Source organism: Nicotiana tabacum, chromosome 3, assembly GCF_000715075.1.
Source record: "Nicotiana tabacum cultivar K326 chromosome 3, ASM71507v2, whole genome shotgun sequence".
NCBI classification, from domain to species: Eukaryota; Viridiplantae; Streptophyta; class Magnoliopsida; order Solanales; family Solanaceae; genus Nicotiana; species Nicotiana tabacum.
In genome coordinates, this window is record NC_134082.1 from 166,935,848 (window position 1) to 166,945,900 (window position 10,053).

Consider the following 10,053-nt stretch of genomic DNA (forward strand, 5'->3'; position numbering starts at 1 on the left):
GAAAACCCGTTTGAGGAAGAAAACAAACAGGACAATCAGCAACTCAAAACCAAATCAACATACATAGTTCAAACACAAATAGGAAAAGGAGGAATTGGGGACAAGTAGTTCATATGTGAAAGCATATTTGCACACAGGTTAACACTAGAGAAGTACTACAGAACTTAAATAGTCACAACAATATTCTATCACAAAGAGTTCATGCCAGGAGCTTAACAGTATTAGATTAAGGGGTGCTAAAGAGAGTTACACATTAGGTTTAGAGGGAAGGATTCAGGACCACATAGTAACTAGGTGTCATGAACACATTCTTATAATGTATTGGGGGTTAGTGGGTAGGGAAAAATAGTAGTAGAAAATGTAAGAAAGCAGTAGACATGCTGAGTTACAGGGAAGGGATAATCACATGGCAAAATAGGCATGCTAATTGCAAAGGAGATAGTAGGACCACAAGTAGGAGCATAAGAGAAACAAAAGGAAGTGCAATACAAATAGAGACATATTGTTTTGGATGCTGTAAGTTAAACTGAAAACATACAAGTAAAATGAGAGAATAAGTGTAGAGTGATGAGTGAAGAGCAGTACAATGAAGGGAAGTAGAGCAGTAGTGTGTAAAGTAGTAGAACAATATAGCGGTAGAGCAATGTAATCACTTAGTTTTGGCTTGCAGCGGACTGAGTATCAAGTAAATAACAAGAGAAGCAAGAGAGTATGTATGTGTGTAAGAGAGAGTTCAGAATAGTGGAATTGTTCCTCTCATGCTAAAGAGAGGGTAGAGTATTTATAGCTTGAGAACAGGCAGGAAAATAAGGTAATAAGTACTGACTTGGCACAATTATAGAAATAATACAAATCAGAATCAATTAAAGACCCGGACTCCTTTTAATTTGGGAGTCATAGTTCAAACGGGTACAAGTTGTATCAAATAAGGAAAAGAATTACTTATAAGACTGATTTTACCATAATAGGAGTAGTAAAAGCATGTAGCATGTAATAAGGACTAAGTACAGAATATTTTCAAGTAAGAAAAGTACACGTTAGATAACTAACAACATATTTGTGCACATAAATTAGGTAGAGTACAATTATAATTTTGAAAGTTAGTTCAAAGAATCACGAATAAGATTGAAAATCATAGGGAATCAACACTACTAAGGAAAGTATCACAAAAGTAAGGAAGCAATTCGAAAAATCAGTACAGAATTACAAGGAAAATACACAAAATTAGAGATTCAGGGTAGATATCGCAGGTCTAGGGAGATTACACAAAAATCAATATAAATTATTATGTGAACAATCAATAAAACAAATAGTCGGACCTATTAAACGATAAATAACATGTGTTGAACAAAATCAGAGAAACCCTAAGAACAAATTAGAGCAGGAAACCCAAGAGCATATAAAACATACATGAAAGCTAGAATGTTCATGAGAGACATGCAAACACATCGCAAACAGACTCAAACTTCAAATCGAACCCATAAGTATTAGGGTTTCTTATCAAAAATGAATCGAGCAAAAGGAAAAACTCAGGTGATGTTTAAACATGCTAAAAATCACAAAATAATTGCTAAAAATCAGAAATAAGTCGTTTTTGCAAAAGGGTTTTGAAACCCTAGTCTGGAAAATGAGGAAATCGTTTGAAATCAGAGAAATCTTTTGAGGAAAACAGGTGAGAACCTTAAAAGGCACATAGATCCTTTACAGATCTAAAAAAATTGGAGGATTTAAAGCTAGGGGTTCCAGAGAAAACCCAAAGGAGGAGAAGAGAGCTTAAAATATCACCGGCCTTTGGCCAGAAAATGTAGAGATCATACTCGAACGACCATAGGCGGCCGGAAAGCATGTCATGAGACCGGAGATGGGAGTGGACCACCTCAGGGTCACTTGAGAGCCTCAACAGGTGACACAGGTGTGAAAGACAGATCCATAAGGTCGATGAGAGGTGGAAACTTCATGGTTTCCGGTAAGGAGATGGCCGGAGAGGGGAGAGACAAAGCTCAGGAGACGAAGGTCCTGGAGAAAGTTGAGAGGATTCCGAGAGACGGGTGAGAAGTGAGACGGGGGAAAAATGAGAAAGGGGGGTAGTCGTTTAGGGGTTAATATGGTAAGTATTAATCTGGGTCGTTGATTTGAATTAATCAATGGCTCAGATCAAACGAGGGTTGGGCAGGGTAAGATTTTAAGTTTGGGTTGGGTAACTGGGATAGTTTATTGGGTTAGGGGTCTGGGTTAATTAAGCTAGAATTGAAATTTAAAAATGGTTAGTTGTTAAATACCACATAAAAATAGATAAATAATTTATAAAAATGGTTAATAATTATAAAAAATGAAATTGATGCTTAATAAACTAAATTAAAATGATTAATTAGTATTAAAAATATAAATGACAAATTATTGAGTAAAAACATAGCATAAAATATATAATCAGGCCATAACTGCAAAGTCATTGCAATTATCACCATATCGTGCCAATTTGGCTAATTTGTGAAATAAATTTGGTTTCAATAGGATCAAAAATGATATATTAAATCAAGGAATGCTTTTGAAATCATCTGCATTGCAATTTATAATTAATTATTAGAGATAAAAATACTGGATAAATAAAAAATGAATTAGTAAAATATGAGGAAAATTATAGAAAAATACCAATTGTTATGAAAACCTAATTTTGATGGTCTATATGCAAATTTAAAATTATTTGAGGAAAATTGGGTAGCAACACCAGTGTATCACCTTGGGGTACTCCTGTCTTGTTTGTGAATAAAAAGGATGGTTCTATGTGTATGTGTATTGATTATCGCCAGTTGAACAAGGTTATAGTGAAGAACCGCTAACCTTTGCCTCATATTGATGATCTATTTGATGAGATTCAGGGCGCACGGGTGTTTTCTAAGAATGATTTGCGCTCAGGTTACCATCAGTTGAAGATTCAGGAGCCAGATATCCCGAAGACTGCTTTCAGGACTCAGTATGGTCATTTTGAGTTCCTTGTCATGTCATTTGGGTTGACCAATGCCCCAGCAGCCTTTATACATTTGATGCATAGTGTGTTTCAGCCGTATCTCGACTCGTTCATCATTATCTTTGTTGATGATATTCTGGTTTATTTCCGGAATTGGAAAGAGCATGAGCAGCACCTGAGGACTGTGCTTCAGACTCTGAGAGAGAAGAAGTTATATGCTAAGTTCTCGAAATGTGAGTTTTGGTTGGATTCAGTGGCATTCTTAGGCCACGTGGTATCAAGTTATGGTATTCAGGTGGATCCGAAGAAGATAAAAGTCGTGCAGAGTTGGCCCAAACCATCCTCAGCTACCTATATCCGCAGTTTCCTTGGCTTACTGGGCTACTACCATCGTTTTGTGGAGGGGTTTTCATCGATTGTAGCCCCTATGACTAGGTTGACCCAGAAGGGTGCTCCGTTCTAGTGGACGAAGGAGTGTGAGGCGAGCTTTCAGAAGCTCAAGACAGCTTTGACTATAGCCCCAATTTTGATATTGCCTACTAGTTCGGGGTCTTATACGGTTTATTGTGATGCCTCAAAGATTGGCCTTGGAGTGGTGTTAATGCAGGATGGTAGGATGATTGCATACGTGTCGAGACAGTTGAAGGTACATGAGAAGAACTATCTGGTCCACAACCTTGAGTTAGCTGTCATTGTGCACGCCCTGAAGATCTGGAGCCATTATTTATACGGCGTGCCTTGTGATATTTATACTGACCATCGGAGCTTGAAGCACCTGTTCAAGCAAAAAGATCTAAATTTGCGTTGGAGGAGGTGGTTAAAGTTGCTGAAGGATGATGATATCACTGTTTTGTATCACCTAGGCAAGGCCAATGTGGTGGCCGATGCCTTGAGTAGCCAGGAAGAGAGTCTGGGGAATTTGGCTTATTTACCAGTATCAGAAAGGCCTATGGTGATGGATGTTCAAGCCTTAGCCAGCCAGTTTGTGAGATTGGAGCGGCAGTATGATGACCCTCAATTGCTTGTCCTCAAGGACAAGGTAAAACACAGTGATGCCAGAGATGTGACTATTGGTGATGATGGGGTATTGAGGATGCAGGGTCGGATTTGTGTACCCAATGTTGATAGGCTTCGAGAGTTGATTCTAGAGGAGGCCCATAGTTCGCGGTATTCCATCCATCCGGGTGCCGCGAAGATGTATCAGAATTTGAGGCAACACTACTAGTGGAGGTAGATGAAGAAAGATATAGTTGGATTTGTAGCTCGGCGCCTCAACTGTCAGCAGGTGAAGTATGAGCACCAGAGACCAGGTGGGTTGCTTCCGCAGATAGAGATTCCGGAGTGGAAGTGGGAGCGGATCACCATGGACTTTGTAGTTGGGCTCCCACGGGCTTTAAAAAAGTTCGATGCTATTTGGGTTATTGTGGATCGATTGACCAAGGCCGATCATTTCATTCTTGTGTGTACTACTTATTCTTCTGAGCGGTTGGCGGAGATTTATATCCGGGAGATTGTTCGTATGCATGGTATTCTAGTGTCCATCATTTCAGATAGAGGCACACAGTTCACATTACGGTTCTGGGGGCCGTTTAGTATGAGTTGGGTACTCGGGTGGAGTTAAGTATAACATTTCACCCTCAAATGGACGAATAGTCCGAGCACATTATTCAGATTCTTGAGGATATGCTTCGTGCATGTGTGATTGAGTTTGGAGGGTCTTAGGATCAATTTTTGCCATTGACGGAGTTTGCTTACAACAACAGCTATCAGTCCAGCATTCAGATGGCACAGTAAGAGGCTTTATATGGTAGGTGGTATAGATCCCCGATGGGCTAGTTTGAGCTGGGTAAGACTAGATTATTGGGCACAGACTTAGTTCAAGATGCTTTGGAGAATGTTAAGGTGATTCAGGAAAGATTCTGTACAACCCAGTCCAGATAGAAGAGTTACGCGGACCAGAAGGTTCGTGATGTTTCCTATATGGTTGGAGAGCGGGTTCTACTTCGGGTTTCGCCTATGAAGGGCGTTATGAGATTTGGGAAGAAAGGGAAGTTGAGTCCGAGGTTTATTGGCCCTTTTGAGATATTGAGGCGTGTTAGGGAGGTTGCTTATGAGCTTGCCTTACCTCCCAGTTTGGCAGGAGTTCATCCGGTATTTCATGTTTCGATGCTCCATAGGTATCACGGTGATCCATCGCATGTGTTGGATTTCAATTTAGTCCAATTGGACAAGGATATATCTTATATTGAGGAGCCAGTGGAAATATTGGATAGGCATGTTAGAAAGCTGAGGTCAAAGAACATTGCTATAGTGAAGGTTCAGTGGCCGGGTCATCCGGTCTAGGAGGCGACATGGGAGACCGAGCAGGATATGCGCAGCCATTACCCTCATCTTTTCACTACTTCAGGTATGTCTCTATGCTCGTTCTAGGAAGAACGAATGTTTAAGTGTAGAAGGATGTGACGACCCGACCGGTTGTCTTAAGAATTTACGTCCCAATCCCCTATTAACTGCTTTTCCCATGTTTATTTATGCTATTTTGAATTGTTGGGATGTTCGGTTGTGAGTTTCGGAGAGTTTTGGGACATTTAGTCCCTAAATGAGAGCTTAAGTGTTGGAGAATTGACCGTAGTCAGAACATTGTGAAAATGGCCTCTGAATGGAAATCTGATGGTTCTGTTAGCTTCGTTGGGAGATTTCGGGCTTAGGGGCGTGTTTGGATTGTGTTTTGGAGGTCCGTCGCTATTTTAGGCTTGAAATGCCGAAAGTTGAATTTTTAAAGTTTCTGATTTGATAGTGAGATTTTGATCCGAGGGTCGTAATGGAATTCCAGAAGTTGGAGTAGCTCCGTAGTGTTTAATGTGACGTGTGCGCAAAATTTTAGGTCATTCGGACGAGGTTTGATAGACTTTTTGATCAAAAGCATATTTTTAGAGTTTTTGGAATTCTCAGGCTTGAATCCGACGAAAAATAGGTATTTTGATGTTGTTTTGAGCGTTCCAAAGGTTGGAATAAGTTTGAATGACGTTTTAGGATTGGTTGTCAGGTTTGGTTGAGGTCCCGGGGAACTCGGTTGTGTTTCGGATGCTCAACGGGCCATTTTTGGACTTAGAGGATTGTAGAAAATGCAGCAGGTCTCCAGTTCTGGTTTCCTTCTTCGCGTTCGCGAGTGGGGTCTCGCGTTCCTGAAGAGGAGATGGGGCTGGTGGAAGGTTAACGCTTCGCGTTCGGGAAGGAGGGGGAAGTTTTCTACCGCGTTCGCGACAGGGGCATCGCGTTCGCGATGAAGGAAATCTGGGCCAAGCGCAGTTGTGCTTCGCGAACGCGATGGTCCTTCTGCGTTCGCGAAGAAGGATTTACCTGGGCAAATATAAAATTTCAAAGTCGAGGGTTTAGCCATTTTTGTGAAAACTAAAGCGTGGGAGCTCGGATTTGAGCGAGGTTTTGAGGGATTTTAAGAGATATCTATTGGGTAATGATTCTTAACTCCTTTTTGCTTGTAACCCATTAATCCAAACATGAATTCATCATTTAATTTCGGATTGGAGATGAAAATTGGGGAAAAGTTGAAAGAAAGTTCTTAGACCTAGAATTCGACTTTTGATTGGGAATTAGACCTTAGATTTGAATAATTTTGGTATGCATGAACTCGTGAGAGTGTGAGGATTCTGAAAATATAAATTTTACCCGATTCTGAGATGTGGGCCCGAGGGGCGTTTTGGTTATTTTACCTAATTTCACGTATTAACTTAGAATTTAATTGTAGAATAGTTACTTGAAGCGTTATTTACCTTATGAAATGGAATTGAATAGATTTGGGCCATTTGGAGTCGAGTACTCATGGCAAGAGCGTGGTTCCAGGTTGAATTGAGCTGGTTCGAGGTAAGTGACTTGTCTAACCTTGTGTGGGGGACCTTCCCCTTAGGATTTGGTATATTTGATATTTGAAATGTAACGACCCGACTAGTCATTTTGCCTTTTAGAACCCCATTCCCTTAAATAAAACTTCTCGCGCTTGCTTTAGCTAATTTACGACTTGCGGGGATAGTGGGTTCGGGATTTGGAAGAGTTTGGAGTGAAATATGCCTATTTAATTCTTTAGGATTTTCTTAAAAGTCTAAGTTTGACTTTGGTCAATATTTTGAGAAAACAGACCCAGATTCATGATTTGACGGTCTCGGAGAGTCTGTAGAAAAATACGGGACTTGCGCTTATGCCCAGAATCGAATTTCGAGGTCCCTAGCCCGAGTAATGAATTTTTATCAAAACTTATTAATCTGAAGTTTTAGAGATTTAAAGAAACTAATTAATGATTGATTCCATGGGTATCGGGATCGTATGTTGGTTCTAGAGCCCGGTACAGGTCCGATATATCATTTAAGACTTGCCCACAAAATTTGGTGTCAATCCGAGTAGTTTTAGGGCGTTTCAGCTTGTTAGAGGAAAATTAAGGACTTAAAATTCATAAGTTTGATTCATTTGGTTTTAGGGGGTGACTCTTAGATTTAACATTGTTTTGGGCGTTCTGAAGGTTCGAGTAGGTCCGTCTCGTGATTTCAGACTTATCGGTATGCTCGGGCAGGGCCCGGGAGCCCCGAGCGTCAACAGAACGAGGCTCGAGTGAAGTTGAGAATTTGGAGAAATGCTGAAGCATCTGCTTCTGTCATAACCGCACCTGCGGTTGGGAGACCGTAGGAGCGGTCATAGCCTCGCAGATGCGGCCCAGAGATGGCCAGGCCAAACCGCAGAAGCGTCTCCTTAGCTGCAGAATCGCTTCGCAGATGCGTCTTCAAAGCCGCAGAAGCGGTCCCAGCCCTTTTAGCCAATTCCGCAGATGCGGCCTCCCCTCGCAGATGCGGTCCCCTGACTGCAGATGCAGAAACTGCTGAAGCAGTGAGCTTCATTTAGGTCGAGCTCCAACCATTTTTGACCATTTGGCACTCGGGTATTGAGCGATTTTGGAGCTCTTGAGAAGGTATTTTCACATAGCATCGTGAGGTAAGTTCATTCCCCTTATTTCTAAGCTTAACAATCGAGATTTGGATAGATTAACACCTAAAGATTTGGAGAAATCAAGGGTTAGAGCCAGACTTAGGGTTTTAATAAAACTTAGATTTTACCACGAAATTGGTTATAAAATGGATTAGAAATCATATATTATTTATCCTTAGGTTATAGAGAAAAACTTCCTTCGGAAAATTTCGGAATCCGAGCACGTGGGCCCGGGGTCGAATTTTAGGAAACTTGTATTAATGGTTGGGAAATGGCCTAAATAGCTAGAATTTGGTCTTGTGAGCTTATATTGACTAGTTCCTACCTCATTTAACTAGTTTTGGATCGTTCGGCACTAAATTGAGAGTTTGGGCTCGTTCTTGGTATTGGAAGTGCACTTTGGAGCGAGGTCAGTCTCCTTTCTAACCTTGTAAGAGGGAATTGTCCCCATAGGTGTAATAATTGAGTAAATTGCTGCTAAATGCGGGGGCTACGTATGCACTAGGTGATGAGAGTCCGTGCGTAGCTACTATTATGTTAATTTTTCGGGTAGTCTAGGACCCGTATCATGTTATATTTGTGAATGTCTCTATATTTTCTTGCTAATGTGATCACCTAGGCCATGCTACAGACTTGGGAAGGAATATAAGCGAATGTATACACTTGTTGGACACTTGTATGAATTTACTTGGAATTAAATGCGCATTTATGTGTTTTCTTGATATTAATTGATATTTGTGGATCAAGCCGATCGCCTCGGTAGAAATAGATGCATCTATGGATCACACCATTCGACCCTCTAGCAGTGCACAATTATTTTTCTGTTGGATCGGGACGTCGACCTTGGCATAATGTGCGCATGATATATATATGTGAAATCTTATCCATGACTTGTTCTGCTAAATACTTGAAATGAATACGGTTAACAGTAAATTGTGAAGAACGTGACTTATTACCTCGTGCTATTATATTACCTGACTAGTAAGTGTCACGTCGACGTCTCATCTCTACTTTTTTGAGGTTAGACGACATACTTACTGGGTACATATTGTTTATGTACTCATGCTACACTTCTGTACTTAATTGTACAAGATCTGAGGCAGGTATATCTGGCTATCAGACTGGTGCACGCCCCTGATTCATAGACCGAGACTTCCATTGAGAGCTGCTCCCTTCCTGTGCTGTTCAACAGCTTGATGGGATCTTTCTTTACTTTTGCTATCTATTCTATCCCGGACAGTATGATAGTATTATTCTTTTGTACATTCTACTAGTTGCCCACTTCTTGTGACACCAGGTCTTGGCACACACATTAGTAGACAGTTCTTTTGGGTTGTATAATTATTATTAAATATTGCTTATCATCATCTATTTTAACTGCAAATTAAGAAATGTTGTAACCGATTTAGGTAAGTAAAATAAGAATTTACTAATACTTACCCGTTGGCTTGCCTGACAACGGTGTTAGGCGCCATCACGATCTATTATGGAAATGGTTCGTGACAACATGGCATCAGAGCACTAGGTTCGCGTAGGTCTCACAAGTCATGGGTAAACCTAATAGAGTCTTATGGATCGGTACGGAGACGTCTGTATTTATCTAAGAGAGGTTATAGGGTGTTAGGAAAACCTACTCTTTATTTATTTCCTATCGTGAAGTGGTTGGTATACTAAATTTCCCTCTTTTATTCACTCACAAATGGTGAGGACACGCACGGGACGATGTTCCAGACCCGGGAGGAGCTGCCCCCCGGTTGCTAGAGGCCGAGACAGAGGTCGTGGGAGGGCATCGGCCCGAGGTAGGGGACTAGGGGATCCCAGAGTTATCCCAATGGTACCACCAGCAGATCCTGCGAGAGATCCTATTATCGAGGAGCAGGGCGAGGTGCCCGCAACTGAGTCTACCCCGGCAGACTTTATGACAGCACCGGGATTCCAGGAGATCATGGGCTGTATGCTGCAGTTCATGGATTTTATGACTTAGGCTGGTTTATTTCCAGCAGATCTCAGGATCCTGGTCATACAACTGTAGTGTATCAGACTCCGGGTGCACTACCCGTATATGGGGCTCAGCTAGTTGCTGTAGTGGCACCCCA